At 43.8% G+C, this 20,233-nt stretch overlaps 1 non-coding gene and 68 pseudogenes across 1 annotated transcript; all 69 read right to left on the bottom strand.

Moving 5' to 3' along the window:
- Nucleotides 1–41: 41 nt before the first annotated feature.
- LOC146749945 (5S ribosomal RNA) lies at nucleotides 42–161 on the bottom strand (annotated as a pseudogene).
- A 96-nt stretch (nucleotides 162–257) lies between these two features.
- LOC146749944 (5S ribosomal RNA) lies at nucleotides 258–377 on the bottom strand (annotated as a pseudogene).
- A 526-nt stretch (nucleotides 378–903) lies between these two features.
- LOC146749943 (5S ribosomal RNA) lies at nucleotides 904–1,023 on the bottom strand (annotated as a pseudogene).
- A 96-nt stretch (nucleotides 1,024–1,119) lies between these two features.
- Nucleotides 1,120–1,239, bottom strand: LOC146749942 (5S ribosomal RNA; annotated as a pseudogene).
- Nucleotides 1,240–1,335: 96 nt separating this feature from the next.
- On the bottom strand, nucleotides 1,336–1,454 carry LOC146749941 (5S ribosomal RNA; annotated as a pseudogene).
- A 96-nt stretch (nucleotides 1,455–1,550) lies between these two features.
- On the bottom strand, nucleotides 1,551–1,670 carry LOC146749940 (5S ribosomal RNA; annotated as a pseudogene).
- A 96-nt stretch (nucleotides 1,671–1,766) lies between these two features.
- LOC146749939 (5S ribosomal RNA) lies at nucleotides 1,767–1,886 on the bottom strand (annotated as a pseudogene).
- Nucleotides 1,887–1,982: 96 nt separating this feature from the next.
- Nucleotides 1,983–2,102, bottom strand: LOC146749938 (5S ribosomal RNA; annotated as a pseudogene).
- A 96-nt stretch (nucleotides 2,103–2,198) lies between these two features.
- LOC146749937 (5S ribosomal RNA) lies at nucleotides 2,199–2,318 on the bottom strand (annotated as a pseudogene).
- A 97-nt stretch (nucleotides 2,319–2,415) lies between these two features.
- On the bottom strand, nucleotides 2,416–2,535 carry LOC146749936 (5S ribosomal RNA; annotated as a pseudogene).
- Nucleotides 2,536–2,631: 96 nt separating this feature from the next.
- On the bottom strand, nucleotides 2,632–2,751 carry LOC146749935 (5S ribosomal RNA; annotated as a pseudogene).
- Nucleotides 2,752–2,847: 96 nt separating this feature from the next.
- On the bottom strand, nucleotides 2,848–2,967 carry LOC146749934 (5S ribosomal RNA; annotated as a pseudogene).
- A 214-nt stretch (nucleotides 2,968–3,181) lies between these two features.
- Nucleotides 3,182–3,301, bottom strand: LOC146749933 (5S ribosomal RNA; annotated as a pseudogene).
- A 96-nt stretch (nucleotides 3,302–3,397) lies between these two features.
- On the bottom strand, nucleotides 3,398–3,517 carry LOC146749932 (5S ribosomal RNA; annotated as a pseudogene).
- Nucleotides 3,518–3,944: 427 nt separating this feature from the next.
- LOC146749931 (5S ribosomal RNA) lies at nucleotides 3,945–4,064 on the bottom strand (annotated as a pseudogene).
- Nucleotides 4,065–4,160: 96 nt separating this feature from the next.
- Nucleotides 4,161–4,280, bottom strand: LOC146749930 (5S ribosomal RNA; annotated as a pseudogene).
- A 96-nt stretch (nucleotides 4,281–4,376) lies between these two features.
- On the bottom strand, nucleotides 4,377–4,496 carry LOC146749929 (5S ribosomal RNA; annotated as a pseudogene).
- Nucleotides 4,497–4,811: 315 nt separating this feature from the next.
- On the bottom strand, nucleotides 4,812–4,931 carry LOC146749928 (5S ribosomal RNA; annotated as a pseudogene).
- A 96-nt stretch (nucleotides 4,932–5,027) lies between these two features.
- Nucleotides 5,028–5,147, bottom strand: LOC146749927 (5S ribosomal RNA; annotated as a pseudogene).
- Nucleotides 5,148–5,243: 96 nt separating this feature from the next.
- Nucleotides 5,244–5,363, bottom strand: LOC146749926 (5S ribosomal RNA; annotated as a pseudogene).
- Nucleotides 5,364–5,673: 310 nt separating this feature from the next.
- On the bottom strand, nucleotides 5,674–5,793 carry LOC146749925 (5S ribosomal RNA; annotated as a pseudogene).
- A 96-nt stretch (nucleotides 5,794–5,889) lies between these two features.
- LOC146749924 (5S ribosomal RNA) lies at nucleotides 5,890–6,009 on the bottom strand (annotated as a pseudogene).
- A 96-nt stretch (nucleotides 6,010–6,105) lies between these two features.
- Nucleotides 6,106–6,225, bottom strand: LOC146749923 (5S ribosomal RNA; annotated as a pseudogene).
- Nucleotides 6,226–6,754: 529 nt separating this feature from the next.
- Nucleotides 6,755–6,874, bottom strand: LOC146749922 (5S ribosomal RNA; annotated as a pseudogene).
- Nucleotides 6,875–6,970: 96 nt separating this feature from the next.
- On the bottom strand, nucleotides 6,971–7,090 carry LOC146749921 (5S ribosomal RNA; annotated as a pseudogene).
- Nucleotides 7,091–7,186: 96 nt separating this feature from the next.
- Nucleotides 7,187–7,306, bottom strand: LOC146749920 (5S ribosomal RNA; annotated as a pseudogene).
- Nucleotides 7,307–7,617: 311 nt separating this feature from the next.
- Nucleotides 7,618–7,737, bottom strand: LOC146749919 (5S ribosomal RNA; annotated as a pseudogene).
- Nucleotides 7,738–7,951: 214 nt separating this feature from the next.
- Nucleotides 7,952–8,071, bottom strand: LOC146749918 (5S ribosomal RNA; annotated as a pseudogene).
- A 96-nt stretch (nucleotides 8,072–8,167) lies between these two features.
- LOC146749917 (5S ribosomal RNA) lies at nucleotides 8,168–8,287 on the bottom strand (annotated as a pseudogene).
- A 96-nt stretch (nucleotides 8,288–8,383) lies between these two features.
- Nucleotides 8,384–8,503, bottom strand: LOC146749916 (5S ribosomal RNA; annotated as a pseudogene).
- A 96-nt stretch (nucleotides 8,504–8,599) lies between these two features.
- Nucleotides 8,600–8,719, bottom strand: LOC146749915 (5S ribosomal RNA; annotated as a pseudogene).
- A 96-nt stretch (nucleotides 8,720–8,815) lies between these two features.
- On the bottom strand, nucleotides 8,816–8,935 carry LOC146749914 (5S ribosomal RNA; annotated as a pseudogene).
- Nucleotides 8,936–9,031: 96 nt separating this feature from the next.
- LOC146749913 (5S ribosomal RNA) lies at nucleotides 9,032–9,151 on the bottom strand (annotated as a pseudogene).
- Nucleotides 9,152–9,462: 311 nt separating this feature from the next.
- Nucleotides 9,463–9,582, bottom strand: LOC146749912 (5S ribosomal RNA; annotated as a pseudogene).
- A 96-nt stretch (nucleotides 9,583–9,678) lies between these two features.
- LOC146749911 (5S ribosomal RNA) lies at nucleotides 9,679–9,798 on the bottom strand (annotated as a pseudogene).
- Nucleotides 9,799–10,110: 312 nt separating this feature from the next.
- On the bottom strand, nucleotides 10,111–10,230 carry LOC146749910 (5S ribosomal RNA; annotated as a pseudogene).
- A 96-nt stretch (nucleotides 10,231–10,326) lies between these two features.
- On the bottom strand, nucleotides 10,327–10,445 carry LOC146749909 (5S ribosomal RNA; annotated as a pseudogene).
- A 97-nt stretch (nucleotides 10,446–10,542) lies between these two features.
- Nucleotides 10,543–10,662, bottom strand: LOC146749908 (5S ribosomal RNA; annotated as a pseudogene).
- A 96-nt stretch (nucleotides 10,663–10,758) lies between these two features.
- On the bottom strand, nucleotides 10,759–10,878 carry LOC146749907 (5S ribosomal RNA; annotated as a pseudogene).
- A 95-nt stretch (nucleotides 10,879–10,973) lies between these two features.
- LOC146749906 (5S ribosomal RNA) lies at nucleotides 10,974–11,093 on the bottom strand (annotated as a pseudogene).
- Nucleotides 11,094–11,405: 312 nt separating this feature from the next.
- On the bottom strand, nucleotides 11,406–11,525 carry LOC146749905 (5S ribosomal RNA; annotated as a pseudogene).
- A 95-nt stretch (nucleotides 11,526–11,620) lies between these two features.
- On the bottom strand, nucleotides 11,621–11,740 carry LOC146749904 (5S ribosomal RNA; annotated as a pseudogene).
- A 96-nt stretch (nucleotides 11,741–11,836) lies between these two features.
- Nucleotides 11,837–11,956, bottom strand: LOC146749903 (5S ribosomal RNA; annotated as a pseudogene).
- Nucleotides 11,957–12,052: 96 nt separating this feature from the next.
- LOC146749902 (5S ribosomal RNA) lies at nucleotides 12,053–12,172 on the bottom strand (annotated as a pseudogene).
- A 96-nt stretch (nucleotides 12,173–12,268) lies between these two features.
- On the bottom strand, nucleotides 12,269–12,388 carry LOC146749901 (5S ribosomal RNA; annotated as a pseudogene).
- Nucleotides 12,389–12,907: 519 nt separating this feature from the next.
- On the bottom strand, nucleotides 12,908–13,027 carry LOC146749900 (5S ribosomal RNA; annotated as a pseudogene).
- Nucleotides 13,028–13,124: 97 nt separating this feature from the next.
- On the bottom strand, nucleotides 13,125–13,244 carry LOC146749899 (5S ribosomal RNA; annotated as a pseudogene).
- A 96-nt stretch (nucleotides 13,245–13,340) lies between these two features.
- Nucleotides 13,341–13,460, bottom strand: LOC146749898 (5S ribosomal RNA; annotated as a pseudogene).
- Nucleotides 13,461–13,555: 95 nt separating this feature from the next.
- On the bottom strand, nucleotides 13,556–13,675 carry LOC146749897 (5S ribosomal RNA; annotated as a pseudogene).
- A 304-nt stretch (nucleotides 13,676–13,979) lies between these two features.
- On the bottom strand, nucleotides 13,980–14,099 carry LOC146749896 (5S ribosomal RNA; annotated as a pseudogene).
- A 96-nt stretch (nucleotides 14,100–14,195) lies between these two features.
- Nucleotides 14,196–14,315, bottom strand: LOC146749895 (5S ribosomal RNA; annotated as a pseudogene).
- A 429-nt stretch (nucleotides 14,316–14,744) lies between these two features.
- LOC146749894 (5S ribosomal RNA) lies at nucleotides 14,745–14,864 on the bottom strand (annotated as a pseudogene).
- A 310-nt stretch (nucleotides 14,865–15,174) lies between these two features.
- LOC146749893 (5S ribosomal RNA) lies at nucleotides 15,175–15,294 on the bottom strand (annotated as a pseudogene).
- Nucleotides 15,295–15,390: 96 nt separating this feature from the next.
- LOC146749892 (5S ribosomal RNA) lies at nucleotides 15,391–15,510 on the bottom strand (annotated as a pseudogene).
- Nucleotides 15,511–15,724: 214 nt separating this feature from the next.
- LOC146749891 (5S ribosomal RNA) lies at nucleotides 15,725–15,844 on the bottom strand (annotated as a pseudogene).
- A 96-nt stretch (nucleotides 15,845–15,940) lies between these two features.
- On the bottom strand, nucleotides 15,941–16,060 carry LOC146749890 (5S ribosomal RNA; annotated as a pseudogene).
- Nucleotides 16,061–16,157: 97 nt separating this feature from the next.
- On the bottom strand, nucleotides 16,158–16,277 carry LOC146749889 (5S ribosomal RNA; annotated as a pseudogene).
- Nucleotides 16,278–16,373: 96 nt separating this feature from the next.
- LOC146749888 (5S ribosomal RNA) lies at nucleotides 16,374–16,492 on the bottom strand (annotated as a pseudogene).
- A 312-nt stretch (nucleotides 16,493–16,804) lies between these two features.
- Nucleotides 16,805–16,924, bottom strand: LOC146749887 (5S ribosomal RNA; annotated as a pseudogene).
- A 214-nt stretch (nucleotides 16,925–17,138) lies between these two features.
- Nucleotides 17,139–17,258, bottom strand: LOC146749886 (5S ribosomal RNA). Its single transcript, XR_014928844.1, has one exon. It is a non-coding gene; the product is annotated as a 5S ribosomal RNA (ribosomal RNA).
- Nucleotides 17,259–17,688: 430 nt separating this feature from the next.
- LOC146749885 (5S ribosomal RNA) lies at nucleotides 17,689–17,808 on the bottom strand (annotated as a pseudogene).
- Nucleotides 17,809–17,904: 96 nt separating this feature from the next.
- On the bottom strand, nucleotides 17,905–18,024 carry LOC146749884 (5S ribosomal RNA; annotated as a pseudogene).
- Nucleotides 18,025–18,334: 310 nt separating this feature from the next.
- LOC146749883 (5S ribosomal RNA) lies at nucleotides 18,335–18,454 on the bottom strand (annotated as a pseudogene).
- A 95-nt stretch (nucleotides 18,455–18,549) lies between these two features.
- Nucleotides 18,550–18,669, bottom strand: LOC146749882 (5S ribosomal RNA; annotated as a pseudogene).
- Nucleotides 18,670–18,765: 96 nt separating this feature from the next.
- Nucleotides 18,766–18,885, bottom strand: LOC146749881 (5S ribosomal RNA; annotated as a pseudogene).
- A 96-nt stretch (nucleotides 18,886–18,981) lies between these two features.
- LOC146749880 (5S ribosomal RNA) lies at nucleotides 18,982–19,101 on the bottom strand (annotated as a pseudogene).
- Nucleotides 19,102–19,197: 96 nt separating this feature from the next.
- On the bottom strand, nucleotides 19,198–19,317 carry LOC146749879 (5S ribosomal RNA; annotated as a pseudogene).
- Nucleotides 19,318–19,837: 520 nt separating this feature from the next.
- LOC146749878 (5S ribosomal RNA) lies at nucleotides 19,838–19,957 on the bottom strand (annotated as a pseudogene).
- A 95-nt stretch (nucleotides 19,958–20,052) lies between these two features.
- LOC146749877 (5S ribosomal RNA) lies at nucleotides 20,053–20,172 on the bottom strand (annotated as a pseudogene).
- Between the last annotated feature and the right edge of the window lie 61 nt (nucleotides 20,173–20,233).

Genomic DNA, 20,233 nt, shown 5'->3' with positions numbered 1-20,233 from the left:
GGGAAAAAGATAGTATGTACGGTGGAATAAAATTGTTGATTTGCCTAATGCACGTGGTATTCCCAGCCGGTCTCCCATGCATGTACTAACCACGCCCGATGCAGCTTAACTTCAGTGATCGGACGAGAACTGGTGTGTTCTGCAATGGTTTGGCAGTAGGCTGAGTATTCGTCAGAATTGGATGTCGTTTAACGCTTCGGCTAGGCAAAAAATCCCGGGAAAATGTTGGTATGTACGGTGGAATAAACATGTTGATAAGCCTACTGCACGTGGTATTCCCAGCCGGTCTCCCATGCATGTACTAACCACGCCAGATGCAGCTTAACTTCAGTGATCGGACGAGAACTGGTGTATTCTGCAATGGTTTGGCAGTAGGCTGAATATTCGTCCGAATTGTATGTCATTTAATGCTTCGTCTAGGCAAAAAATCATGGGAAAAAGTTAGTATGTAATGTGGAATGAAAATGTTGATGAGCCTAATGCACATGTTATTCCCAGCCGGTCTCCCATGCAAGTACTAACCACGCCCGATGCAGCTTAACTTCAGTGATCGGACTTGAACTGGTGAATTATGCAATGGGTTGGCAGTAGGCTGAATATTCGGCGGAATTGGATGTCGTTTATGCTTCGGCAATGCAAAAAATCCCGCGAAAAAGTTAGTATGTACGGTGGAATAAAAATGTTGATGATCCTACTGCATGTAGTATTCTCAGCCGGTCTCCCATGCAAGTACTAACCACGTCCAGTGGGCTTAACTTCAGTGATCGGAGGAGAACTGGTGAATTCTGCAATGGTTTGTCAGTAGGCTGAATATTTGTCGGAATTTGATGTAATTTAATACTTCGTCTAGGCAAAAAATCCCGGGAAAAAGTTAGAATGTATGGTGGAATAAAAATGTTGATGAGCCTAATGCACATGGTATTCCCAGCCGGTCTCCCATGCAAGTACTAACCATGCCCGATGCAGCTTAACTTCAGAAATCGGACAAGAACTGGTGTATTCTGCAATGGTTTGGCAGTAGGCTGAATTTTCGTTCGAATTGTATGTCATTTAATGCTTCGTCTAGGGAAAAAATCATAGGAAAAAGTTAGTATGTAATGTGCAATAAAAATGTTGATGGGCCTACTGCACGTGGTATTCCCAGCCGGTCTCTCATGCAAGTACTGTCCACGCCCGATGCAGCTTAACTTCAGTGATCGGATGAGAACTTGTGTATTCTGAAATGGAGTGGCAGTAGGCTGAATATTCGCCGGAATTGGATGTCATTTAATGCTACGGCTAGGCAAAAAATCATGGGAAAAAGTTAGTATGTAATGTGGAATAAATATGTTGATGAGCTTACTGCACGTGATATTCTCAGCCGGTCTCCCAAGCAAGTACTAACCACGTCCGGTTAGCTTAACTTCAGTGATCAGACGAGAACTGGTGTATTCTGCAATGGTTTGGCAGTAGGCTGAATATTCGTCAGAATTGGATGTCGTTTAACGCTTTGGCTAGGCAAAAAATCCCGGGAAAAAGTTGGTATATACGGTAGAATCAAAATGTAGATAAGCCTACTGCACTTGGTACTCCCAGCAGGTCGCCCATGCAAGTACTAACCACGCCCGATGTAGCTTAACTTCAGTGATCGGACGAGAATTTGTGTATTCTGCATTGGTTTGGCAGCAGGCTGAATATTCGTCGGAATTGGATGTAATTTAATACTTCGACTAGGCAAAAAATACCGGGAAAAAGTTAGTATGTATGGTGGAATAATAATGTTGATGAGCCTAATGCACATGGTATTCCCAGCCAGTCTCCCATGCAAGTACTGACCACGCCCGATGCAGCTTAACTTCTGTGATCGGACGAGAACTGGTGTATTCTGCAATGGTTTGGCCGTAGGCTGAATATTCGTCCGAATTGTATGTAATTTAATGCTTCGTCTAGGCACAAAATCATGGGAATAAGTTAGTATGTAATGTGGAATAAAAATGTTGATGAGCCTACTGCACGTGGTATTCCCAGCCGGTCTCCCGTGCAAGTACTAACCACGCCCGATGGAGCTTAACTTCAGTGATCGGACGAGAACTGGTGCATTCTGCAATGGTTTGGCAGTAGGCTGAATATTCGTCGGAATTGGATGTAATTTAATACTTCGTCTGGGGAAAAAATCATAGGAAAAACTTAGTATGTAATGTGGAATAAAAATGTTGATGGGCCTACTGCACATGGTATTCCCAGCCGGTCTCTCATGCAAGTACTGTTCACGCCCGATGCAGCTTAACTTCAGTGATCGGATGAGAACTGGTGTATTCTGCATTGGTTTGGCAGTAAGCTGAATATTCGTCGGAATTGGATGTCATTTAATGCTACAGCTAGGCAAAAAAAATTTGGGTAAAAGTTAGTATGTAATGTGGAATAAAAATGTTGATGAGCCTACTGCACGTGGTATTCCCAGCCGGTCTCACATGCAAGTACTAACCGCGCCTCATGCAGCTTAACTTCAGTGATCGGACAAGAACTGATGTGTTCTGCAATGGTTTGACAGTAGGCTGGATATTCGTCGGAATTGGATGTAATTTAATACATCGGCTAGGCAAACAATTCCGGGAAAAAGATAGTATGTACGGTGGAATAAAATTGTTGATTTGCCTAATGCACGTGGTATTCCCAGCCGGTCTCCCATGCATGTACTAACCACGCCCGATGCAGCTTAACTTCAGTGATCGGACGAGAACTGGTGTATTCCGCAATGGTTTGGCAGTAGGCTGGATATTCGTCGGAATTGGATGTAATTTAATACATCGGCTAGGCAAACAATCCCGGAAAAATGTTAGTATGTACGGTGGAATAAAAATGTTGATGAGCCTAATGCACGTGGTATTCCCAGCCGGTCTCCCATGCAAGTACTAACCACGAACGATACAGTATAACTTCAGTGATCGGACGAGAACTGGTGTATTCTGCAATGGTTTGGCAGTAGGCTGAATATTCGTCCGAATTGCATGTCATTTAATGCTTCGTCTAGGCAAAAAATCATGGGAAAAAGTTATTATGTAATGTGGAATAAAAATGTTGATGAGCCTACTGCACGTGGTATTCTCAGCCGATCTCCCGTGCAAGAACTAACCACGCCCTATGCGGCTTAACTTCAGTGATCGGACGAGAACTGGTGTATTCTGCAATATAAAAGTTCCTCAGCCTACTGCACGTGGTATTCCCAGTCCGTCTCCCATGCAAGTACTAACCACACCCGATGCAGCTTAACTTCAGTGATCGGACGTGAACTGGTGTATTCCGCAATGGTTTGGCAGTAGGCTGGATATTCGTCGGAATTGGATGTAATTTAATACATCGGCTAGGCAAAAAATCCCGGAAAAACGTTAGTATGTACGGTGGAGTAAAAATGTTGATGAGCCTAATGCACGTGGTATTCCCAGCCGGTCTCCCATGCAAGTACTAACCACGCCCGATACAGTATAACTTCTGTGATCGGACGAGAACTGGTGTATTCTGCAATGGTTTGGCAGTAGGCTGAATATTCGTCCGAATTGCATGTCATTTAATGCTTCGTCTAGGCAAAAAATCATGGGAAAAATTTAATATGTAATGTGGAATAAAAATGTTGATGAGCACTGCACCTGGTATTCCCAGCCGGTCTCCCGAGCAAGAACTAACCACGCCCTATGCGGCTTAACTTCTCTGATCGGACGAGAACTGGTGTATTCTGCAATAAAAATGTTCATCAGCTACTGCACGTGGTATTTCCAGCCGGTCTCCAATGCAAGTACTAACCAGGCCCGATGCAGCTTAACTTCAGTGATTGGACGAGAACTTGTGTATTCTGCATTGGTTTGGCAGTAGGCTGAATATTCGTCGGAATTGGATGTCATTTAATGCTACAGCTAGGCAAAAAATCATAGGAAAAAGTTAGTATGTAATGTGGAATAAAAATGTTGATGAGCCTACTGCACGTGGCATTCCCAGCCGGTCTCCCATTCAAGTACTTACCACGTCCGATGCAGCTTAACTTCAGTGATCGGACGAGAACTGGTGTGTTCTGCAATGGTTTGGCAGTAGGCTGAGTATTCGTCAGAATTGGATGTCGTTTAACGCTTCGGCTAGGCAAAAAATCCCGGGAAAATGTTGGTATGTACGGTGGAATAAACATGTTGATAAGCCTACTGCACGTGGTATTCCCAGCCGGTCTCCCATGCAAGTACTAACCACGCCAGATGCAGCTTAACTTCAGTGATCGGACGAGAACTGGTGTATTCTGCAATGGTTTGGCAGTAGGCTGAATATTCGTCCGAATTGTATGTCATTTAATGCTTCGTCTAGGCAAAAAATCATGGGAAAAAGTTAGTATGTAATGTGGAATGAAAATGTTGATGAGCCTACTGCACATGTTATTCCCAGCCGGTCTCCCATGCAAGTACTAACCACGCCCAATGCAGCTTAACTTCAGTGATCGGACTTGAACTGCTGAATTATGCAATGGGTTGGCAGTAGGCTGAATATTCGTCGGAATTGGATGTCGTTTATGCTTCGGCAATGCAAAAAATCCCGCGAAAAATTAAATTTAGTATGTACGGTGGAATAAAAATGTTGATGATCCTACTGCATGTAGTATTCTCAGCCGGTCTCCCATGCAAGTACTAACCACGTCCAGTGGGCTTAACTTCAGTGATCGGAGGAGAACTGGTGAATTCTGCAATGGTTTGTCAGTAGGCTGAATATTTGTCGGAATTTGATGTAATTTAATACTTCGTCTGTGCAAAAAATCATGGGAATAAGTTAGTATGTAATGTGGAATAAAAATGTTGATGATCCTACTGCACGTGGTACTCCAAGCAGGTCTCCCATGCAAGTACTAACCACGCCCAATGCAGCTTAACTTCAGTGATCGGACGAGAATTTGTGTATTCTGCATTGGTTTGGCAGTAGGCTGAATATTCGTCGGAATTTGATGTAATTTAATACTTCGTCTGTGCAAAAAATCATGGGAATAAGTTAGTATGTAATGTGGAATAAAAATGTTGATGAGCCTACTGCACGTGGTATTCCCAGCCGGTCTCCCGTGCAAGTACTAACCACGCCCGATGGAGCTTAACTTCAGTGATCGGACGAGAACTGGTGTATTCTGCAATGGTTTGGCAGTAGGCTGAATATTCGTTCGAATTGTATGTCATTTAATGCTTCGTCTAGAGAAAAAATCATAGGAAAATGTTAGTATGTAATGTGCAATAAAAATGTTGATGGGCCTACTGTACGTGGTATTCCGAGCCGGTCTCTCATGCAAGTACTGTCCACGCCCGATGCAGCTTAACTTCAGTGATCGGATGAGAACTGGTGTATTCTGAAATGGAGTGTCAGTAGGCTGAATATTCGCCGGAATTGGATGTCATTTAATGCTACGGCTAGGCAAAAAATCATGGGAAAAAGTTACTATGTAATGTGGAATAAAAATGTTGATGAGCTTACTGCACGTGATATTCTCAGCCGGTCTCCAAGCAAGTACTTACCACGTCCGGTTAGCTTAACTTCAGTGATCAGACGAGAACTGGTGTATTCTGCAATGGTTTGGCAGTAGGCTGAATATTCGTCAGAATTGGATGTCGTTTAACGCTTTGGCTAGGCAAAAAATCCCGGGAAAAAGTTGGTATATACGGTAGAATCAAAATGTTGATAAGCCTACTGCACTTGGTACTCCCAGCAGGTCTCCCATGCAAGTACTAACCACGCCCGATGCAGCTTAACTTCAGTGATCGGACGAGAATTTGTGTATTCTGCATTGGTTTGGCAGTAGGCTGAATGTTCGTCGGAATTTGATGTAATTTAATACTTCGACTAGACAAAAAATACCGGGAAAAAGTTAGTATGTATGGTGGAATAATAATGTTGATGAGCCTACTGCACGTGGTATTCCCAGCCGGTCTCACATGCAAGTACTAACCGCGCCTCATGCAGCTTAACTTCAGTGATCGGACAAGAACTGATGTGTTCTGCAATGGTTTGACAGTAGGCTGGATATTCGTCGGAATTGGATGTAATTTAATACATCGGCTAGGCAAACAATTCCGGGAAAAAGATAGTATGTACGGTGGAATAAAATTGTTGATTTGCCTAATGCACGTGGTATTCCCAGCCGGTCTCCCATGCATGTACTAACCACGCCCGATGCAGCTTAACTTCAGTGATCGGACGAGAACTGGTGTATTCCGCAATGGTTTGGCAGTAGGCTGGATATTCGTCGGAATTGGATGTAATTTAATACATCGGCTAGGCAAACAATCCCGGAAAAATGTTAGTATGTACGGTGGAATAAAAATGTTGATGAGCCTAATGCACATGGTATTCACAGCCGGTCTCCCATGCAAGTACTGACCACGCCCGATGCAGCTTAACTTCTGTGATCGGACGAGAACTGGTGTATTCTGCAATGGTTTCTGCCGTAGGCTGAATATTCGTCCGAATTTGATGTAATTTAATACTTCGGCTAGGCAAAAAATCCCGGGAAAAAGTTAGAATGTACGGTGGAATAAAAATGTTGATGAGCCTAATGCACATGGTATTCCCAGCCAGTCTCCCATGCAAGTACTAACCACGCCCGATGCAGCTTAACTTCAGCAATCGGACCAGAAGTGGTGTATTCTGCAATGGTTTGGCAGTAGGCTGAATATTCGTTCGAATTGTATGTCATTTAATGCTTCGTCTGTGCAAAAAATCATGGGAATAAGTTAGTATGTAATGTGGAATAAAAATGTTGATGAGCCTACTGCACGTGGTATTCCCAGCCGGTCTCCCGTGCAAGTACTAACCACGCCCGATGGAGCTTAACTTCAGTGATCGGACGAGAACTGGTGTATTCTGCAATGGTTTGGCAGTAGGCTGAATATTTGTCGGAATTTGATGTAATTTAATACTTCGGCTAGGCAAAAAATCCCGGGAAAAAGTTAGAATGTACGGTGGAATAAAAATGTTGATGAGCCTAATGCACATGGTATTCCCAGCCGGTCTCCCATGCAAGTACTAACCACGCCCGATGCAGCTTAACTTCAGCAATCGGACAAGAACTGGTGTATTCTGCAATGGTTTGGCAGTAGGCTGAATAATCGTTCGAATTGTATGTCATTTAATGCTTCGTCTAGGGAAAAAATCATAGGAAAAAGTTAGTATGTAATGTGCAATAAAAATGTTGATGGGCCTACTGCACGTGGTATTCCCAGCCGGTCTCTCATGCAAGTACTGTCCACGCCCGATGCAGCTTAACTTCAGTGATCGGATGAGAACTGGTGTATTCTGAAATGGAGTGGCAGTAGGCTGAATATTCGCCGGAATTGGATGTCATTTAATGCTACGGCTAGGCAAAAAATCATGGGAAAAAGTTAGTATGTAATGTGGAATAAAAATGTTGATGAGCTTACTGCACGTGATATTCTCAGCCGGTCTCCCAAGCAAGTACTAACCAAGTCCGGTTAGCTTAACTTCAGTGATCAGACCAGAACTGGTGTATTCTGCTATGGTTTGGCAGTAGGCTGAATATTCATCGGAATTGGGTGTAATTTAATTCTTCGGCTAGTCAAAAAATCCCGTTAAAAAGTTAGAATGTACGGTGTAATAAAAATGTTGATGAGCCTAATGCACATGGTATTCCCAGCCGGTCTCCCATGCAAGTACTAACCACGCCCGATACAGTATAACTTCAGTGATCGGACGAGAACTGGTGTATTCTGCAATGGTTTGGCAGTAGGCTGAATATTCGTCCGAATTGCATGTCATTTAATGCTTCGTCTGTGCAAAAAATCATGGGAAAAAGTTAGTATGTAATGTGGAATACAAATGTTGATGAGCCTACTGCACGTGGTATTCCCAGCCGGTCTCCAGTGCAATATCTAACCACGCCCTATGCGGCTTAACTTCAGTGATCGGACGAGAACTGGTGTATTCTGCAATACAAATGTTCATCAGCCTACTGCACGTGGTATTCCCAGCCGGTCTCCCATGCAAGTACTAACCAAGCCTGATGCAGCTTAACTTCAGTGATCGGACAAGAACAGGTGTATTCTGCAATGGTTTGGTAGTAGGCTTAATATTCGTCGGAATTGGATGTAATTTAATGCAACGGCTAGGCAAAAAATCATAGGAAAAAGGTAGTATGTAATGTGGAATAAAAATGTTGATGAGCCTACTGCACGTGGCATTCCCAGCCGGTCTCCCATTCAAGTACTTACCACGTCCAATGCAGCTTAACTTCAGTGATCGGACGAGAACTGGTGTGTTCTGCAATGGTTTGGCAGTAGGCTGAGTGTTCGTCAGAATTGGATGTCGTTTAACGCTTCGGCTAGGCAATAAATCCCGGGAAAATGTTGGTATGTACGGTGGAATAAACATGTTGATAAGCCTACTGCACGTGGTAATCCCAGCCGGTCTCCCATGCAAGTACTAATCACGCCAGATGCAGCTTAACTTCAGTGATCGGACGAGAACTGGTGTATTCTGCAATGGTTTGGCAGTAGGCTGAATATTTATCGGAATTGGGTGTAATTTAATACTTCGGCTAGGCAACAAATCCCGGGAAAAAGATCGTATGTACGGAGGAATAAAAATGTTGATAAGCCTACTGCATATGGTATTCCTAGCCGGTCTCCCATGCAAGTACAATCCATGCCCGATGCAGATTAACTTCAGTGATTGGACGAGAACTGGTGTATTCTGCATTGGTTTGGCAGTAGGCTGAATATTCGTCGCAATTGGATGTCATTTAATGCTACGGCTAGGCAAAAAATCATGGGTAAAAGTTAGTATGTAATGTGGAATAAAAATGTTGATGAGCCTACTGCACGTGGTATTCCCAGCCGGTCTCCCATGCAAGTACTAACCACGCCCGATGCAGCTTAACTTCAGTGATCGGACAAGAACTGGTGTGTTCTGCAATGTTTTGACAGTAGGCTGAATATTCGTCAGAATTGCATGTCGTTTAACGCTTCGGTAAGGCAAAAAATCCCTGGAAAAAGTTGGTATGTACGGTGGAATAAACATGTTGATAAGCCTACTGCACGTGGTATTCCCAGCCGGTCTCCCATGCAAGTACTAACCACGCCAGATGCAGCTTAACTTTAGTGATCGGACGAGAACTGGTGTATTCTGCAATGGTTTGGGAGTAGGCTGGATATTCGTAGGAATTGGATGTAATTTAATACTTCGGCTAGGCAAAAAATCCCGGAAAAAAGTTAGTATGTACGGTGGAATAAAAATGTTGATGAGCCTAATGCACGTGGTATTCCCAGCCGGTCTCACATGCAAGTACTAACCACGTCCAGTGGGATTAACTTCAGTGATCGGAGGAGAACTGATGTATTCTGCAATGGTTTGTCAGTAGGCTGAATATTCGTCGGAATTTGATGTAATTTAATTCTTCGGCTAGTCAAAAAATCCCGTTAAAAAGTTAGAGTGTACGGTGGAATAAAAATGTTGATGAGCCTAATGCACATGGTATTCCCAGCCGGTCTCCCTTGCAAGTACTAATCACGCCAGATGCAGCTTAACTTCAGTGATCGGACGAGAACTGGTGTATTCTGCAATGGTTTGGCAGTAGGCTGAATATTCGTCCGAATTGTATGTCATTTAATGCTTCGTCTAGGCAAAAAATCATGGGAAAAAGTTAGTATGTAATGTGGAATGAAAATGTTGATTAGCCTACTGCACGTGTTATTCCCAGCCGGTCTCCCATGCAAGTACTAACCACGCCCGATGCAGCTTAACTTCAGTGATCGGACTTGAACTGGTGAATTATGCAATGGTTGTGCAGTAGGCTGAATATTCGTCGGAATTGGATGTAATTTAATACTTCGGCTAGGCAAAAAATCCCGGGAAAAAGTTAGTATGTATGGTGGAATAAAAATGTTGATTAGCCTACTGCACGTGGTATTCCTAGCCGGTCTCCCATGCAAGTAAAATCCATGCCCGATGCAGATTAACTTTAGTAATTGGACGAGAACTGGTGTATTCTGCATTGGTTTGGCAGCAGCCTGAATATTCGTCGCAATTGGATGTCATTTAATGCTTCGGTTAGGAAAAAAATCATGGAAAAAAGTTAGTAAGTATGGTGGAATAAAAATGTTCATCAGCCTACTGCACGTGGTATTCCCAGCCGGTCTCCCATGCAAGTACTAACCACGCCCGATGCAGCTTAACTACAGTGATCGAACGATAACTGGTGTGTTCTGCAATGGTTTGACAGTAGGCTGAATATTCGTCAGAATTGGATGTTGTTTAACGCTTCGGCTAAGCAAAAAATCCCGGGAAAATGTTGGTATGTATGGTGGAATCAAAATGTTGATAAGCCTACTGCACGTGGTATTCCCAGCCGGTCTACATGCAAGTACTAACCACGCCCGATGCAGCGTAACTTCAGTGATCGAACGAGAACTGGTGTATTCTGCTATGCTTTGGCAGTAGGCTGAATATTCATCGGAATCGGATGTAATTTAGGACTTCGGCTTGGCAAAAAATCCCGGGGAAAAAGTTAGTATGTACGGTGGAATAAAAATGTTGATGAGCCTAACGCACTTGGTATTCTCAGCCGGTCTCCCATGCAAGTACTGACCACGCCCGATGCAGCTTAACTTCAGGGATCGGACGAGACCTGGTGTATTCTGCAATGGTTTGGCCGTAGGCCGAATATTCGTCCGAATTGTATGTAATTTAATGCTTCGTCTAGGCAAAAAATGATGGGAAAAAGTTAGTATGTAATGTGGAATAAAAATGTTGATGAGCCTACTGCAAGTGGTATTCCCAGCCGGTCTCCCATGCAAGTACTAACCACGCCCGATGCAGCTTAACTTCAGTGATCGGACGAGGACTGGTGTATTCTGCAATGGTTTGGCAGTAGGCTGAATATTTGTTGGAATTGGATGTAATTTAATACTTCAGCTAGGCAAAAAATCCCGGGAAAGGTTAGTATGTACGGTGGAATAAAAATGTTGATGAGCCTATCGCACTTGGTATTCCCAGCCGGTCTTCCATGCAAGTACTGACCACGCCCGATGCAGCTTAACTTCAGTGATCGGACGAGAACTGGTGTATTCTGCAATGGTTTCGCCGTAGGCTGAATATTCGTCCGAATTGTATGTACTTTAATGCTTCGTCTAGGCAAACAATCATGGGAAAAAGTAAGTATGTATGGTGGAATAAAAATGTTCATCAGCCTACTGCACGTGGTATTCCCATCCGGTCTCCCGTGCAAGTGCTAACCACGCCCGATGGAACTTAAGTACAATGATCGGACGAGAACTGGTGTATTCTGCTATGGTTTGGCAGTAGGCTGAACATTCATCGGAATTGGATGTAATTTAATACTTCGGCTAGGCATCAAATCCCGGGAAAAAGATGGTATGTACGGAGGAATAAAAATGTTGATTAGCCTACTGCACGTGGTATTCCTAGCCGGTCTCCCATGCAAGTACAATCCATGCCCGATGCAGATTAACTTCAGTGATCGGACGAGGACTGGTGTATTCTGCAATGGTTTGGCAGTAGGCTGAATATTTGTTGGAATTGGATGTAATTTAATACTTCGGCTAGGCAAAAAATCCCGGGAAAAGTTAGTATGTATGGTGGAATAAAAATGTTGATGAGCCTAATGCACATGGTATTCGCAGCCAGTCTCCCATGCAAGTACTGACCACGCCCGATGCAGCTTAACTTCAGTGATCGGACGAGAACTGGTGTATTCTGCAATGGTTTGGCCGTAGGCTGAATATTCGTCCGAATTGTATGTAATTTAATGCTTCGTCTAGGCAAACAATCATGGGAAAAAGTTAGTATGTAATGTGGAATAACAATGTTGATGAGCCTACTGCACGTGGTATTCCCAGCCGGTCTCCCGTGCAAGTACTAACCACGCCCGATGGAGCTTAACTTCAGTGATCGGACGAGAACTGGTGTATTCTGCAATTGTTTGGCAGTAGGCTGAATAATCGTCGGAATTGGATGTAATTTAATACTTCGGCTAGGCAAAAAATCCCGGGAAAAAGTTAGTATGTATGGTGGAATAAAAATGTTCATCAGCCTACTGCACGTGGTATTCCCAGCCGGTCTCCCATGCAAGTACTAACCACGCCCGATGCAGCTTAAGTTCAATGATCGGACGAGAACTGGTGTATTCTGCTATGGTTTGGCAGTAGGCTGAACATTCATCGGAATTGGATGTAATTTAATACTTCGGCTATGCATCAAATCCCGGGAAAAAGATGGTATGTACGGAGGAATAAAAATGTTGATTAGCCTACTGCACGTGGTATTCCTAGCCGGTCTCCCATGCAAGTACAATCCATGCCCGATGCAGATTAGCTTCAGTGATTGAACGAGAACTGGTGTATTCTGCATTGGTTTGGCAGCAGGCTGAATATTCGTCGCAATTGGATGTCATTTAATGCTTCGGTTAGGCAAAAAATCATGGAAAAAAGTTAATAAGTATGGTGGAATAAAAATGTTGATGAGCTTACTGCACGTGATATTCTCAGCCGGTCTCCCAAGCAAGTACTAACCAAGTCCGGTTAGCTTAACTTCAGTGATCAGACGAGACCTGGTGTATTCTGCAATTGTTTGGCAGTAGGCTGAATATTCGTCGGAATTGGATGTAATTTAATACTTCGGCTGGGCAAAAAATCCCGGGAAAAATTTAGTCTGTATGGTGGAATAAAAATGTTGATGAGCCTAATGCACATGGTATTCCAGGCCGGTCTCCCATGCAACCACGCCCGATGCAGCTTAACTTCAGTGACCGGACGAGAACTGGAGTATTCTGCAATGGTTTGGCAGTAGGCTGAATATTCGTCGGAATTGGATGTCATTTAATGCTACGGCTAGGGAAACATCATGGGAAAAAGTTAGTAAGTAATGCGGAATAAAAATATTGACGAACCTACTGCACGTGATATTGTCAGCCGGTCTCCCATGCAAGTACTAACCACGCCCGATGCGGCTTAACTTCAGTGATCGGTCGAGAACTGGTGTATTCTGCAATGGTTTGTCAGTAGGCTGAATATTCGTCGGAATCGGATGTAATTTAGTACTTCGGCTTGGCAAAAAATCCCGGGGAAAAAGTTAGTATGTACGGTGGAATAAAAATGTTGATGAGCCTAACGCACTTGGTATTCCCAGCCGGTCTCCCATGCAAGTACTGACCACGCCCGATGCAGCTTAACTTCAGTGATTGGACGAGAACTGGTGTAGTCTGCAATGGTTTGGCCGTAGGCCGAATATTTGTCCGAATTGTATGTAATTTAATGCTTCATCTTGGCAAAAAATGATCGGAAAAAGTTAGTATGTAATGTGGAATAAAAATGTTGATGAGCCTTCTGCAAGTGGTATTCCCAGCCGGTCTCCCATGCAAGTACTAACCACGCCCAATGCAGCTTAACTTCAGTGATCGGACGAGAACAGATGTATTCTGCAATGGTTTGGCAGTAGGCTGATTACTCGTCGGAATTGGATGTAATTTAATACTTCGGCTAGGCAAAAAATCCCGGGAAAACGTTAGTATGTATGGTGGAATAAAATGTTGATAAGCCTACTGCACGTGGTATTCCCAGCAGACCCCCCATGCAAGTACTAACCACGCCCGATCCAGCTTTACTTCAGTGATCGGACGAGAACTGCTGTATTCTGCAATGGTTTGGCAGTAGGCTGAGTATTCGTGGAATTGGATGTAATTTAATACTTCGGCTAGGCAAAAAATCCCGGGAAATAGTTAGTATGTACGGTGGAATAAAAATGTTGATGAGCCTAATGCACATGGTATTCCAGGCTGGTCTCCCATGCAACCACGCCCGATGCAGCTTAACTTCAGTGATCGGACGAGAACTGGTGTATTCTGCAATGGTTTGGCAGTAGGCTGAATATTCGTCCGAATTGTATGTCATTTAATGCTTCGTTAAGGCAAAAAATCATGGGAAAAAGTTAGTATGTAATGTGGAATAAAAATGTTGATGAGCTTACTGCACGTGGTATTCCTAGCCGGTCTCCCATGCAAGTACTCACCACGCCCGATGCAGCATAACTTCAGTGATCGGACGAGAACTGGTGTATTCTGCTATGGTTTGGCAGTAGGCTGAATATTCGTCGGAATCGGATGTAATTTAGTACTTCGGCTAAGCAAAAAATCCCGGGAAAAAGTTAGTATGTACGGTGGAATAAAAATGTTGATGAGCCTTATGCACGTGGTATTCCCAGCCGGTCTCCCATGCAAGTACAAGCCACACCCTATGCAGCTTAACTTCAGTGATCGGACGAGAACTGGTGTATTCTGCATAGGTTTGGCAGTAGGTTGAATATTCGTCGGAATTGGATGTAATTTAATACTTGGTCAAGGCAACAAATCCCGGGAAAAAGTTAGTATTACGGTGGAATAAAAATGTTGATAAGCCTACTGCTGGTGGTAATCCCAGCCGGTCTCACTTGCAATTACTAACCATGGCCGATGCAGATTAACTTCAGTGATCGGACGAGAACTGGTCTATTCTGCATTGGTTTGGCAGTAGGCTGAATATTCGTCGGAATTAGATGTCATTTAATGCTACGGCTAGGCAAACAATACCGGGAAAAAGTTAGTATGTACGGTGAAATAAAAATGTTGATGAGCCTAATGCACGTGGTATTCCCAACCAGTCTCCCATGCAAGTACTAACCACGCCCGATGCAGCTTAACTTCAGTGATCGGACAAGAACTGGTGTATTCTGCAACAAAAATGTTCATCAGCCTACTGCACGTGGTATTCCCAGCCGGTCTCCCATGCAAGTACTAACCACGCCCGATGCAGCTTAACTTCAGTGATCGGACGAGAACTGATGTTTTCTGCAATGGGTTGGCAGTAGGCTGAATATTCGTCGGAGTTGGATGTCGTTTATGCTTCGGCTATGCAAAAAATCCAGTGAAAAAGCTAGTATGTACGTTGGAATAAAAATGTTGATGATCCTACAGCATGTGGTATTCTCAGCCGGTCTCCCATGCAAGTACTAACCACGTCCAGTGGGATTAACTTCAGTGATCGGAGGAGAACTGGTGTATTCTGCAATGGTTTGGCAGTAGGCTGGATATTCGTCGGAATTGGATGTAATTTAATACTTCGGCTAGGCAACAAATCCCGGGAAAAAGTTAGTATGTACGGTGGAATAAAAATGTTGATAAGCCTACTGCAGGTGGTATTCCCAGCCGGTCTCCCATGCAAGTACTAACCACGCCCAATGCAGCTTAACTTCAGTGATCCAACGAGAACTGGTGTATTCTGCAATGGTTTTGCATTGGGCTGAATATTCGTCGGAATTGGATGTCATTTAATGCTACGGCTAGGCAAAAAATCATGGGTAAAATTTAGTATGTAATGTGGAATAAAAATGTTGATGAGCCTACTGCACGTGGTATTCCCAGCCGGTCTCCCATGCAAGTACTAACCACGCCTGACGCAGCTTAACTTCAGTGATCAGACAAGAACTGGTGTGTTCTGCAATGGTTTGACAGTAGGCTGGATATTCGTTGGAATTGGATGTAATTTAATTCTTCGGCTAGGCAAAATATCCCGGGAAAAAGTTAGTATGTACGGTGGAATAACATTGTTGATGTGCCTAATGCACGAGGTATTCCCAGCTGGTCTCCCATGCAAGTACTAACCACGCCCGATGCAGCTTAACTTCAGTGATCGGACGAGAACTGGTGTATTATGCAATTAAAAAGTTCATCAGCCTACTGCACGTGGTATTCCCAGCCGATCTCCCCTGCAAGTACTAACCACGCCCGATGCAGCTTAACTTCAGTGATCGGACGAGAACTGGTGTATTCTGCAATGGTTTGGCAGTAGGCGGGATATTCGTCGGAATTGGATGTAATTTAATACATCGGCTAGGCAAAAAATCCCGGGAAAAAGTTAGTATGTACGGTGGAATAAAAATGTTGATGAGCCTAATGCACGTGGTATTCCCATCCGGTCTCCCATGCAAGTACTAACCACGCCCAATGCAGCTTAACTTCAGTGATCGGACGAGAACTGGTGTATTCTGCATTGGTTTGGCAGTAGGCTGAATATTCGTCGGAATTAGATGTCATTTAATGCTACGGCTAGGCAAAAAAATCATAGGAAAAAGTTAGTATGTAATGTGGAATAAAAATGTTGATGAGCCTACTGCACGTGGTATTCCCAGCCGGTCTCCCATGCAAGTACTAACCACGCCCGATGCAGCTTAAATTCAGTGATCGGACAAGAACTGGTGTGTTCTGCAATGGTTTGACAGTAGGCTGGATATTCGTCGGAATTGGATGTAATTTAATACTTCGGCTAGGCAAACAATCCCGGGAAAAAGTTAGTATGTACGGTGCAATAAAAATGTTGATGAGCCTACTGCACGTGGTATTCCCAGCCGGTCTCCCATGCAAGTACTAACCACGTCCAGTGGGCTTAACTTCAGTGATCGGAGGAGAACTGGTGTATTCTGCAATGGTTTGGCAGTAGGCTGGATATTCGTCGGAATTGGATGTAATTTAATACTTCGGCTAGGCAACAAATCCCGGGAAAAAGTTAGTATGTACGGTGGAATAAAAATGTTGATAAGCCTACTGCATGTGGTATTCTCAGCCGGTCTCCCATGCAAGTACTAACCACGCCCAATGCAGCTTAACTTCAGTGATCCAACAAGAACTGGTGTATTCTGCAATGGTTTTGTATTGGGCTGAATATTCGTCGGAATTGGATGTCATTTAATGCTTCGGCTAGGCAAAAAATCATGGGTAAAAGTTAGTATGTAATGTGAAATAAAAATGTTGATGAGCCTACTGCACGTGGTATTCCCAGCCGGTCTCCCATGCTAGTACTAACCACGCCTAATGCAGCTTAACTTCAGTGATCGGACAAGAACTGGTGTGTTCTGCAATGGTTTGACAGTAGGCTGGATATTCGTTGGAATTGGATGTAATTTAATTCTTCGGCTAGGCAAAAAATCCCGGGAAAAAGTTAGTATGTTCGGCGGAATAACATTGTTGATGTGCCTAATGCACGAGGTATTCCCAGCTGGTCTCCCATGCAAGTACTAACCACGCCCGATGCAGCTCAACTTCAGTGATCGGACGAGAACTGGTGTATTATGCAATTAAAAAGTTCATCAGCCTACTGCACGTGGTATTCCCAGCCGGTCTCCCATGCAAGTACTAACCACGCCCGATGCAGCTTAACTTCAGTGATCGGACGAGAACTGGTGTATTCTGCAATGGTTTGGCAGTAGGCTGGATATTCGTCGGAATTGGATGTAATTTAATACTTCGGCTAGGCAACAAATCCCGGGAAAAAGTTAGTATGTACTGTGGAATAAAAATGTTGATAAGCCTACTGCAGGTGGTATTCCCAGCCAGTCTCCCATGCAAGTACTAACCACGCCCAATGCAGCTTAACTTCAGTGATCCAACGAGAACTGGTGTATTCTGCAATGGTTTTGCATTGGGCTGAATATTCGTCGGAATTGGATGTCATTTAATGCTACGGCTAGGCAAAAAATCATGGGTAAAAGTTAGTATGTAATGTGGAATGAAAATGTTGATGAGCCTACTGCACGTGGTATTCCCAGCCAGTCTCCCATGCTAGTACTAACCACGCCCTATGCGGCTTAACTTCAGTGATCGGACGAGAACTGGTGTATTCTGCAATAAAAATGTTCATCAGCCTACTGCACGTGGTAATCCCAGCCGGTCTCCCATGCAAGTACTAACCAAGCCTGATGCAGCTTAACTTCTGTGATCGGACGAGAACTGGTGTATTCTGCAATGCATTGGCAGTAGGCTGAATTTTCGTCGGAATTGGATGTCATTTAATGCTTCGGCTAGGCAAAGTATCCAGGAAAAATTTTACTATGTACTGCGGAATAAAATTTTTGATGAGCCTACTGCCCGTGGTATTCTCAGCCGGTCTCCCACGCAAGTACTAACCATGCCCGATGCAGATTAACTTCAGTGATCGGACGAGAACTGGTGTATTCTGCATTGGTTTGGCAGTAGACTGAATATTCGTCGCAATTGGATGTCATTTAATGCTTCGGCGAGGAAAAAAATCATTGGAAAAAGTGTGTATGTACGGTGGAATAAAAATGTTCATCAGTCTACTGCACGTGGTATTCCCAGCATCTCCCATCCAAGTATTAACCACGCCCGTTGCAGCTTATCTTCAGTCATTGGACGAGAACTGGTGTATTCTGCAATGGTTTGGCAGTAGACTGAAAATTCGTCGGAATTGGAAGTCATTTAAGGCTACGGCTAGGCAAAAAATCATGGGAAAATGTTAGTATGTAATGTGGAATAAAAATATTGATCAGCCTACTGCACGTGGTATTCCCAGCCGGTCTCCCATGCAAGTACTAACCACGCCCGATGCAGGTTAACTTCAGTGATCGGACGAGGACTGGCGTATTCTGCAATGGTTTGGCAGTAGGCTGAATATTTGTTGGAATTGGATGTAATTTAATACTTCGGCTAGGCAAAAAATCCCGGGAAAAGTTAGTATGTATGGTGGAATAAAAATGTTGATGAGCCTAATGCACATGGTATTCGCAGCGAGTCTCCCATGCAAGTACTGACCACGCCCGATGCAGCTTAACTTCAGTGATCGGACGAGAACTGGTGTATTCTGCAATGGTTTGGTCGTAGGCTGAATATTCGTCCGAATTGTATGTAATTTAATGCTTCGTCTAGGCAAACAATCATGGGAAAAAGTTAGTATGTAATGTGGAATAACAATGTTAATGAGCCTACTGCACGTGGTATTCCCAGCTGGTCTCCCGTGCAAGTACTAACCACGCCCGATGGAGCTTAACTTCAGTGATCGGACGAGAACTGGTGTATTCTGCAATTGTTTGGCAGTAGGCTGAATAATCGTCGGAATTGGATGTAATTTAATACTTCGGCTAGGCAAAAAATCCCGGGAAAAAGTTAGTATGTATGGTGGAATAAAAATGTTCATCAGCCTACTGCACGTGGTATTCCCAGCCGGTCTCCCATGCAAGTACTAACCACGCCCGATGCAGCTTAAGTTCAATGATCGGACGAGAACTGGTGTATTCTGCTATGGTTTGGCAGTAGGCTGAACATTCATCGGAATTGGATGTAATTTAATACTTCGGCTAGGCATCAAATCCCGGGAAAAAGATGGTATGTACGGAGGAATAAAAATGTTGATTAGCCTACTGCACGTGGTATTCCTAGCCGGTCTCCCATGCAAGTACAATCCATGCCCGATGCAGATTAGCTTCAGTGATTGAACGAGAACTGGTGTATTCTGCATTGGTTTGGCAGCAGGCTGAATATTCGTCGCACTTGGATGTCATTTAATGCTTCGGTTAGGCAAAAAATCATGGAAAAAAGTTAATAAGTATGGTGGAATAAAAATGTTGATGAGCTTACTGCACGTGATATTCTCAGCCGGTCTCCCAAGCAAGTACTAACCAAGTCCGGTTAGCTTAACTTCAGTGATCAGACGAGAACTGGTGTATTCTGCAATTGTTTGGCAGTAGGCTGAATATTCGTCGGAATTGGATGTAATTTAATACTTCGGCTGGGCAAAAAATCCCGGGAAAAATTTAGTCTGTATGGTGGAATAAAAATGTTGATGAGCCTAATGCACATGGTATTCCAGGCCGGTCTCCCATGCAACCACGCCCGATGCAGCTTAACTTCAGTGATCGGACGAGAACTGGAGTATTCTGCAATGGTTTGGCAGTAGGCTGAATATTCGTCCGAATTGTATGTAATTTAATGCTTCGTCTTGGCAAAAAATGATGGGAAAATGTTAGTATGTAATGTGGAATAAAAATGTTGATGAGCCTACTGCAAGTGGTATTCCCAGCCGGTCTCCCATGCAAGTACTCACCACGCCCGATGCAGCTTAACTTCAGTGATCAGACGAGAACTGGTGTATTCTGCTATGGTTTGGCAGTAGGCTGAATATTCATCGGAATTGGATGTCATTAGTGCTACGGCTAAGCAAAAAATCAGGGGAAAAAGTTAGTATGAAATGTGGAATACAAATTTTGATGAGCTTACTGCACGTGGTATTCCTTGCCGGTCTCCCATGCAAGTACTCACCACGCCCGATGCAGCTTAACTTCAGTGATCGGACGAGAACTGGTGTATTCTGCTATGGTTTGGCAGTAGGCTGAATATTCGTCGGAATCGGATGTAATTTAGTACTTCGCCTAGGCAAAAAAATCCCGGGAA

This window comes from Saccoglossus kowalevskii, chromosome 2 (assembly GCF_978046115.1).
Source record: "Saccoglossus kowalevskii chromosome 2, keSacKowa6.1, whole genome shotgun sequence".
NCBI classification, from domain to species: Eukaryota; Metazoa; Hemichordata; class Enteropneusta; family Harrimaniidae; genus Saccoglossus; species Saccoglossus kowalevskii.
Note: the sequence above shows the minus strand (reverse complement) of the source record. Positions and strands in the feature narration are given on the sequence as shown.